Source organism: Staurois parvus, unplaced genomic scaffold (assembly GCF_062004578.1).
Source record: "Staurois parvus isolate SC_StPar_1 unplaced genomic scaffold, SC_StPar_1.0 ptg000703l, whole genome shotgun sequence".
Lineage (NCBI taxonomy): Eukaryota > Metazoa > Chordata > Amphibia > Anura > Ranidae > Staurois > Staurois parvus.
In genome coordinates, this window is record NW_028318499.1 from 676,519 (window position 1) to 687,731 (window position 11,213).

Sequence of the window (11,213 nt, forward strand, 5' to 3'; positions counted from 1 at the left end):
AGGAAGATATGCCTGGTGACAACTTGCACCTCTGCTGATATGGTGGCTGTCTCACTGCTACAGAGTACTAAGGAATGGATGACAGAGTGGGCCCTGGCAAAAGAACAGCTGTAGAACGTCAGCTATAACTGCTTTAACATTCACAATTGACTTGTGTGAAAGATAAGGTTATCGAAGTCTAGATCTACTTTAAGGACAAGCCGCTATTTTACAGGACTCAAAATTGGCATTCAGCTGACAGATCAGTTAAATATAACCTTTGGGGGGAAAAATGAATACACTGACAGGTGAAACACCTTTACTACATTGGCTCTAGATACAACCTTAAAGTATATGTGAACTCTTATCTTTAAAAACAACCCATTCAGTTCAAAGAGAAATGCAAGGTAAAAACACACACACACGGTACAGAATAAAAATCACCCCCCTTTAAAATAATCACATTTTTTTGCTTTGCAGCCTGAAATTAAGACAGACACAGTTTTTGTTGTATCCAGCTGTATTTACTTAGGGCAACTTATAACATCCAAGTGAAAGATATAACACCAACATGTCAGAATTTATTTTTTTTAAATTAAAAAACAAAATCACTGAGTTGGAAAAAGGATCACCCCCCTCAATGGCAAACAAAGCCATTTGATATGAAGACGGTAGTCCACAGCCACCATCAATTGTAACTGAACTTGAACAGTTCTACAAAGAAGAGTGGGCAAATATTGCAGTCTAGTTCCGCAAAGTTAGTAGGCATATCTAACCAATAGGCATATCTAGCCAATAGACTAAAGGTTGTATTTAAAGCAAACGGTGGTTAAACAAAATACTAACACAAGGGGTGATACTATTTCTAACTCAGTGATTCTGTTTTTGAATTTAAAAAAAAACAATAAAAAAATTCTGACATATTGGTGGTATATCCTTCACCTGAATGTTACAAGTTGCACTGAGTAAATATAGCTGGATAAAACAAAAACTGTGTCTGTCTCCATTTCAGGCTGCAAAGCAACAAAATGTGAATATTTTAAAGGGGGGGGGGGCATTAGCAGATCTATGTGAGAACGTAAGTGGCAACAAATATCTATAAATTAGCTCACAAATGTTCTATCATCCATAAGATCCAAGAAAAAAAAAATACATTTCTCTCTTCTTCTCTTTACTGGAGACAAAGCAGAAAATTAGTGTAAGGTTCTATTCAGACCTTTACTAGGTCAGCTGTGTTAACAATTTTAATGGGCTGTCAACAAATCACAATAGACTAGAAAATGCACATGCAGTATTTTTTCCTAACGCAGCACATCACAATGCACACTAGCATATTATGTTGTACGTGGTACTCTGCAATGCATGCGCATCAGACATACGTCCTTTAGTGTGCTGAGGACTCATTCAAAATGAATTGCATAACAACCCATTAACCTGTGTATAGCATGCTATCACAAAGGCATGATGCTGGCCATCACTTTTGTTTATCATGCTAACAGCAGAGCCACCCTCCAGAGTCTAAGTGGTGATAGAAAGTTTGGAATTTATTTCCAAGTGAGACTCCATACGCAATAGAAGGTCTTTCAAGTACCCGCAGACTGGTATCCCTCTCAACCTTAAGGTGGCTAACATTAGCACTAACATCTTGGTGAACACCCAGGGAGCAGTGGCTAGGCTGAAGAGCAAGCTGCAAATGGATAATTCTCCTTTGCTACCATAAAGCACAGGAACCTGGTAAAAGAGTACTTGAGGGTATGCATCCTTGATATCTATGGATGCCAGAAAGTCCCCGTGATGCAAGAATGCCACTACCAAATTTGAACTTGTGGATTTAGACACAAACATTCAGTGCATTGAGACACAAGACAGGTCATACACTTCCCTTCTTGGGCTTCGTGAAAAGGTTGGACTAAAAACCATAATCACCATTCCCTAGGCCAGAAATCTCTCAATGCCTAGAAGTAAATTCAACAACCACAGAGAAGAGAGAAGTAGGTTGGAGGCAAGCAACACCTGCTGTGGACGTGTGTGAAACCCAGTTGTGTAGCCTGAGGCTACCCGTTTTTTTAACCCATTTATTGGATACATGGGTTAGCCGAAAGTCCACAAATATTATCAGTTATGCCTCTACCCTTAGCTGAACAGATGGGGACAAAACCTTGTGCGGAGGAGGAAGGCTTCTCCATAGACTTGGTGGGATTCGACTTTCAGGGACACTTGCTGCCTGAGGAGGTAAAGAGCTTGGAGGATTTAGCCCTCTTGTCTCAAAAAAAAAAAAAAGTAGGCCCAGATTTGCAACAAGAATTCTTGGCCTCTCTCCTTGAACTGAAACAAGGTATTCTTTCTTCCACTGAGGTTCTTGATTATTTCATCCAACATGGCACCAAAAAGTTCATACCCTGTGAAAGGCAGCTCTGTAAGAGCCTCCTCAGATGTTTGTTCAGCCAATCAAAACTAAGGCCCTGTTCACAACTGAGTGATTTGAAGCTTAAAGACTTCAATCTTTCATGCTAGGATTTCAATTCTATTCAATGGTGCCTGTTACACCTGAGCCTAGTGTCACTTGAAGCTATTCATTCAAAAAAAGAACATGAGCTTCTTTTGGGGTAGAGTCATATGTTCCGGCCTCAAAATACTTCAGTGTGAGCACCTGAAAAATGTGTGAAACTTTAATTTTTTGTACATATTCTTGCCTAGTAGCCATCTTTCCATGAGCTAAAAATAAAATAAAAACTGCTCAAACATGAAACATATGCAAAAACCATATAAAAACTTGTACAAAGCACTGTATTAAAAAAAAAAAAAGACATGAAAAAAAGGATCAAAGACACTCAAGTGTGAATGGGGCTTTAAACCAGATTAACCTGTCCTCTTCCTGTCTCTGCACTTTACGCACTGAGTACAAAAAAATGGCACAAAAAAATGGCCACTGCCCCAGTCTATAACTGGCCTTCACAGCAAGGAGCACATGGAAGGGCGACACATGTCAAACAAAAGAGAAAAATTCCCAGCTCAGCTTGCCAACCAGTCTGAAAACAAACCAAATTAACCTGTCTAACAGTATGCGTTAAAAACAGGGGTTTAGATAGCACACGTTTGGAAATACATGCGAAAGCTACAGAGCCTCGTTACAGCTCCCAGTTGTCAGTAGTTCCTAACTCTACAAATTTTGAGAGCCCCCATAGTAGAGGCACATGTATTTAATGGATATAACTTTACACACTGAACAGCTTCAAGCTCTGGGCTAGTAAAAAGTTGCTCTAGGGACTTGTCCTCTCCTCCCTTCTCCGCCTCCATTGAAAAATGTTCCTTGAGTGCTTTCAGTGCCTGTAACAAGATTTTTGAATGGAGAGGAAGATTCTGTGTATTATCAAGCTCTCCCCCATACAGAGATTACATTACAGTCAGTGTAAAGATTGAAAGCATGTTTCTCAATGGAGGAGGAAGGAGGGGATGGCCGCTTGGAACAACTTTTTCACAGAAGCTCAGCCCAGAGTCTGAAGCATGAAGCTATTGACCCCCATGATGACGAAAGTTTGGAGACAGGAAGAGGAAAATACATCCCTCCAGGATCTAGCTACCTGTATAATGTACAATGTGGGACAAAATCCAGATCGCTTGATTATACAACTGTTGATGACTCAAATTTCACACTGAAATCAATAAAATGGATCTTCACCCTCCATGACATGCGGTCTCCTATCTACCCTTCTTCCAGTCTGCCCTATACATGTAATTCGCTCATGACATGCTTTCTCCTATCTACCCCCCTCCCCCGTCATTCAACTAGGCAATTAGTATGCACTTTGCCCACTCTGCCTCTTGGGATATGTCAGTCACATATTCCATGAGGCATAGTCCTTCATTGGGAAAGCAGGAGGGGGGGGGGTGTCATTGGGAAGCCTTCAGCTTAACTCAGAGGAGCCGGCAGCTTAGCAATCACATCACAGAAGAAGATGGCGGTGCGGGACCGAGCTGGGCAGAGAGGAAGTAGATCTGAGCAGGACAACACTGCATCTGCTGGGCAGGTGAGGGGTGAGTACCTTAAATGTGAAGGACCTGCAACCAGGTAAGTAGGCAGTTAAAAAAAAGTGGGGCACGTGAGGATCCTCTTTAAGCTAATAAAACGTTGCTTGAAATCCAACTGATTCGGAGCACATGTTACCATCCAACTGATGCCAAGTGATCACCTGATGTGAAACAGAACTCCGGTCAAAATGGTTTAACTGCTCGTTTTGTCCAGGGGCTCAGGGGAAAGCTATACTTATCCCGTACTCTGAATCTCCGGAAAACAGTGCTCCCCCACGTTCAGCAGTGGACTTCCAGAGCTAGTCTATGGGTGTGATGATGTAAGGAAAAGTCCATTCACAAGACCGCTAGCGTGCGTGGAGGCAAGAGTCTTGTGCCCGGAGGATCAGGTAAGTATAACTCCGCTTTCCGAACCCCTAGACAAAAACAAGCATTTTACCCATGCAGCAATGGCACAGCCCCACTGCATTGGAAAATAAAAAATGTGCCTGGAATTTTTCTTTAAACCTCCCACGAGCTTGCTTCACTGTCTCTCTAAGGGCTACTTCACACATTGAGCGGTGACAGACATCTTACTGCCTTGTAAAATGTCTGTCACCACAAAGACACACATGAAACAATTGTTTCCTGTGTCCCATTCACACTGCATACACAGCTCAGTTTGCATGCATTCTGGCACAGTGGCAGTATGCCAGGATGACAGCATTCCAGTTCATGCGCAGGAGAGACATCATCCTGTGCCGGCCAATCAAAATGCCCAAATGCCAACCCAGCACTCGGTAGAACACGGGAAGAAGATTCCTGCACCAGACCTTGTGGATGTCAGAATGTTGGAACTAAGGGATTTGTGCTTTAGTTCCGCTTTAAATTCTGCCGCTTTGCTGTAGAAATGCCTGTGATATTTCTATCAGTTATGACAAAATTCATGAATACCTTTTCTGTTACAAGATCTGACATTGTGAGACAGTAACGAGTATCTAGGACACTATCGGAGTTCACAAAGAATGTCAAAGAAACCATTTAGAATTTTGTTGGGGGTGCAGCACCGAAAGAGTCCGTGCGTGCACTGAATTCATGTACCCGTCTCCCAGACAGGTACATGAATCTGTGCGTGTCTGCCCACTGTCAATCAAAATTAAAGTGGACTCGGTGGGAATCTAGTCTTTCAATTGCCTATCCGGCTCCACTCATCAAATGACAAGTCAGTTCTATGGCATTGCCCATATTTGGGAATGACAACACCTGTATCCTTGCTTACACTTACCTTTTGAGCAGGGAATCTTCCAGCTAACTGATAAAGCCTTGTTCATAGGGGCAGGGGGGTGTATTAATACATACCCCCGTGCAAGGCCGTATTTACCCGCAAGGGGATGCGCAGGTGTTCTGTGCTTCCTGTCCACTGATGTTAGTAGGGATGCAGTGGCTACACGGACACAGCTGCTACTCCTTATCTGACTTTTGTGTGTGTGCAAATCTCCGAATGCACAGATAGATATCACATTGAGAGCAGCAGCTGTGTTTGTGCAGCCCCTGCGTCCCAAATGACATGTATGGGATTGCCTGCACGGGGATGCACGGAACACCTTTTGATCCCTGTCCGGGTAAACACAGCCTTGCACAGGGGTACGCATTGATACACCCATGTGAATGAGGCCTAAACTGGGTTGGGGATACAGTACCAATCGGGAAGATGTCACATACATGACAGCCTCCCAGCATAGGCATGGCCAGATCTTAGTACTGGTGTACCTCTGTACTCCAGCTCAGAATTGGTTTTAATTACCATCAGTTTCCCAATGTGAGAACAGGCAGTAATTCTTTAAGGGCCCATTCACACTGGATGCAGTGGGATGCATTTTCACTGTGCTCCAACTGCATAGACAGTTCAAAATCCAGATTATGCTATGGATATAGTACAAACATTTGCAGTGCAGTGAGTACAGTAAACTGCAAATGCCCAGAAATGTGCATTTCCATGAACAAAAATGCACCGCAACGAAGGACAGTGCACATAAGAGTCCAAAGAAGAAGACGGAACTGACCACAAGGGAAATGCAAGCTTAGGAATAATGCACTGCAAATGCATGTAGCGCCACCCCCGAAGAAGCCGCTGGATAATTTTGGGTTCTCTGTTCTGTGCCTCAACTCCAAGAACAACCTCAGCCCCTCTGACACACCTGGTTGAGTAAAAAAATCACTACAGGCACAAGTGAAGACACAAGTGTAAAATAATTTTAACCTGGCTGTGGATTATTACTAGTAAATAGTCGCACACCTGTTTAGTGATAAATGCACCTAACCTATTGATATGATCTAGGATAAATGGTGGATCAAACATAAATGAGGACCCGGTAGGTAAATTAAGACACAATCTGGTAGGCAGAGTGGTAAATACATGAATTAGCAAAGCAACAACAACCAATGTATATAAATTAAATGAAGTAAAAATGATATAAATACTACACTGGTTTAGAGTGCACTTTATGGGATTGGCTGGGGTATTGTACAGCGTCTCCTAAGAGGTACCTCTTTAAATAAACAAAAGGACAGAGGCCTTGGGGCAGAAGCTGTTAGGGGCAGTCTCTAGTCCTGACTTTTCAGCTGGCTAAACGTTGGGGCCCGGTAATCGCTGGCGCATGTTAAAGCAGTCAACAAGGCCAGCAGGCAGTATTAGAGCTATAGGATAGCTGGTTAGGTAGTTTCAGATGGCTCAGTCTACAGTGATAGTAGAAAGTAACAGCCACAAGACCCTCTCACAAGACTCAGTGATACAGCAGAAGTGGTCCCCCTAGGCAGATGTCTCCTCCTCAGTTGCCAGTGACGGCTCCAGCAGTGTGGCAGTGGCTTTATCCTGGCAGTGGTTTTTTCTCTCCACATGTGGGTTACAACTCTGCACAGACTGGCACAGTGAGGGGTGTTCCAGTGGCTTTGTCTCTCTCTCTCTGGGATGGTGCTGGACAGTTTGGCTCTCTCCCGAAAACACTCTGAAGAGAATACTTTTCCCAGATAAAAAACATTTTTTTCCCATTCTCTCTCGCTTCCTCACTGCTGCAAAGCTAGCTGGGGGATGTATTCCATGCCCCATTAAATGCTATGGGCCACGCTGTCTCTAGGACTACATATCCCTTGATGCTCTTCTTCCCTCCTTCTCTCTTACCAGCATAGTCACTCTAGTCCTCTCCACACCTGTCTGATCTCCCACCGCTGACAGGAGGAGGTGAGAAGGCAGTAACTACTGTACAGAGCAGCTCTGTCACCCTTTCTGCAGCGGTGGTGTGGTCAGCGGGGAGGGGAGAAGGGAGAGTGACACATTCACACAGTCTTTCTTCCCTGAGCTCGCTGTTGCTGCTTACCCCGGCGGGGCGGAATCAGATGCACACGCTACACATGCAAATGCGCACAAAATAATGCATCAAATGCAAGTTACTGCACATAATGCACAGTAAATGCACAGTTTCTGGTATGAATGGGTCCTTAAATGTGACAGGTCCTTAAGCTTCATGCACATTGGCATTTGCCTAGCGATTCTAAACGACCTTTTCCTGGCAGGAGGAAAATAGTGCCTAAAGTGACATTTTTGCAAGCACTTTAGGAGTTTATTCATTTCATTCACCAAAATACTAATTTATTCTTGCCACTGAAATGATTGAACACTCAAGCCCTTGAAGGGCCAATGGATTTAGCATGTTTAGGCATGACAGGCGTGCTTTCTGCAAAAACGCTGCTCTCTTCAACGCACAAGTGAGGTTTTTTTTATTTTTCTGCCTCTGAATACCTATGTGCACATGGACACATAGGAGTTGATTTACTAAAGGCAAATAGGCTGTGTACTGCAAGTGCAGTTGCTCTAGATATGAGGGGAACACGCAAGGAAAATAAAGCATTCTTTGCTTGCACATGATTGGATGAAAGAAATCAGCAGACCTTCGACTTATTTCAGAGCTTCTCCTCAGATATAAAGCAATTGCACGTGCAGTTTTTTTTTTACAATACAGGGTGTTTTATTGGAAAAGGAAATTGAAAAAACATTAAAGCAGAAAAGCAATGCGAACATTTGACATGGTAGGCATAGTACAATACAGGTGAACATTACCAATAAGTTGCACAACATCCAATGTAGGACAAAAGGAAAGAAGAAGCAAAACAAACTTCATGCAGTAATCATGGAAAATCATTCCAATAGTACCTTGTCGGAGGCAGTGTGAGGGAAAAACCTAGGGGTATAAGGAGCAGGAAACAGACATCCAGAGATGTAGAGGAAAGGAGGGGAGAGAAGAAAAAAAAAGAGGGGGAGAGGTGGAAGAGGATGGAGGGGAAGGGAGGAGGAGAAGGGGGGGGGGAGAAAGAGGAGGGGAGGGGAGAAAGAGGAAGGGAGGGGAGAAAAGTAGGAGAGACTACCATAAGTCCCCACTGAAAAATCTTATCAGAGGGCAGTGGGCCAGCAGTGACCACTCCAGTCCCTCAGCAAGATGTCCAAGGGGCCATACCTTATCGTATTTCCAGGTACAGTGCCAATTAACATAGATCAGCTTGTACATTGGAAGGGCTGCATCCACAGCTGATTCCCAGGACGATGTCACTGGGGGGTCCCCAGAGTTCCACTTTAATAGAATCTCTCTTTTGGCGAAGTAGAGGAGATTAGCAATTTTAAGTGGTGGGACCGTTGCACATCATCATGAAGCCCCAACAATGCCAAGGCAAATGAATGGGTCAGGGACAGCTGCTTGCTGTACATTGATCAAATCAAAAACATCAGACCAAAACAATTCTAGGGCACATCCAGAACATGTGTAAGAAGGTACCCGGATGTAACCAGCAAAAAGGACAGGTAGGGTACCGCTCCGGGTATATCCGGGAGAGCCTTAAGGGGGTATAATATACCCTATGTAGAAATTTGACTTGTATAAGCTTATCCCTGGAGGAGATAACCAACTTAGGACCCTGTTCTAGAGCCTCCACCCAATCGTCCTCATCCAGAGAAGGGATATCCTCTTTCCATATGGCCTATAACTTCTCAATCTTAGGGGTGTTAACACCAAGCAATGTTCTGTAGAGTGCAGACAGTGGTTTTTGGAGGTTTTCCTCAGTCAACAACGCCTCAATAGGGTCCCCCTGGAGGATAGGTGGTCGAGGGAACTGGGCCCTGGTCACATGTCGCAGTGAAAATATCGGAAGAGCATCCTCTGTGGGAGACTGAATTTTTGGGATAGCTGAGAGAATGGTAATAATACCCCAGAGAGCATAACATCAGCCAGCGTCCTAATACCATATCCTGCCCAAAGCTGTGGGTTGGGGATGGAAGTGAGGAAGCGCAGGATTCCCCCAAAGAAGTTGGGCCAGAGAGATATAGTCAGGTTGAAGAAACGGTCATCTAGCCAAAGCCCAGATTCACAAAGTAGGCTGCAATGGCCCAGGGATATTATCAAAAGCCCTACGTCCTCGATAAAGGAATGTTATGGAGATCTGCTAGAGATCCCAGGCAGGCTGCTACCAAGCAGACAGCAGCATTGCACCTAAATCCCCCAAACCATCAATACACCAGCATTGCCACCCAATAGTAAGTTTGAAAGTTTGGGAAGACCCCCATATCTGCAGGGAGTTGCAAGGTGGATTTTGCTAGGTGGGGTAGGTCATTCTTCCAAAGGAAAGGGGTCACACAGGACTCTATCTCCCTAAAGAAAGATACAGGGATCCAAATTGGGCAGTTGCAAAACATATAGTTGAACTTAGGCAAGATCATCATCCTCAATAAATTAATACACCCAATCTAATTCAAAGAAAGAGCTGACCAAATCTGACAGCACTCTCGCAGGAGAGACAGGAGGGGTAAAAGGTTGCGGCCAAAGAAATGCATAGAGGCCTTTGGAAGCGGTGTTTAGAATGTCAAGTGTGCATGAGACCATAAAGTGACAGTAGTAAGGTCTATCTGATTTTTCTACATATGTCAATAATGTTACAAACACTAATACAAAGGCTTGCCTTCTTAAAGGATAAGTTCACTTTTGGGATGTTACATGTTCCACCTGTTGCCTGCCGCCCCCCTCCCTCTGACAGATAGTATGGGGAGAAGTCTCCTTGTACTATATGTCAAATTTGAAAACAGCACGGCTGTACAGGGCTCCGCCCACACGCCCGCATCATCCATTCACAGACATCCGTGAATGAATGAACGGCAAGTCCCAACAGCCTTAGCGGCTGTCGGCTTGTAGTTTTTAATATAGTACCACGGCAGTTCATTGAAGCTTTCTGTCAGAATATCTGCATGGTATCAGTGATCTGCTGGTGCAATGCTTTCCAGGCTCCTGTAGACAAAAATAATAAATGCATTTTTTTACCTGCAAAAAAATGTGCATTTATTATTTTTGTCTAAAAGGTGAACTTATCCTTTAACTGCTTGCCTGCTGCCCTATAGCAGAAATACTGCTACAGAACGGCATGGCTGCGTATAATCACGTATATATATATGATTTTGCATTTCCGGGTAGGGGGCGCGTGCGCCTTACCTGCGCCGCCATTGGCGGCTTCAGCTGTTGATCACCAAGTCTCAACTGGTGATTCCCTGGCACCTGCCAATCGCCGAGTATCACTGACGGGGGAGAGGTCTGTATGTAAACAATACAGATCTCTCCCTGGTCAGCTCCAGCACACTGCTTTGTATTGCTCTGCATAGCAGAACAATACAAAGCAATGTGCTTACATAGTAAAACGCACACAGTTAACCCTTTGATCACTCCAGATGTTAACCCCTTCCTGTCCAGTATCATTAGTACAGTGTCAGTGCTTTTTATTAGCACTGATCACTGTATTAGTGTCACTGGGGATGTCAGTGACACCAAGTCAGCTCCCTTTCAGTGTCAAAATGCCCACTGCAGTCCCGCTATACGACGCTGATTGCCATCATTACTAGTAATAAAAAAAATTCCAGTATGTATACCGCCATTTGTAACGCCATAACCTTTACATAAACCAATTAATTTACACGTACTGGGATTTTTTTTTAGCAAAGATATGAAGCAGAATACATTTTGGCCTAAATTTGATTTTTTAAAATTATTTTACTGGACATGTTTAACTAGCAATTGCCAGGACAGTACAAACACTCTCCAAATGACCCGTTTTTGGAAAGTAGACAGTCTTTTTTGAAGTTGTAATTTTTTTCACCATAGTGACCTCTGATGGGGGGGGGGGGGGGGGGGAGGTGGTGA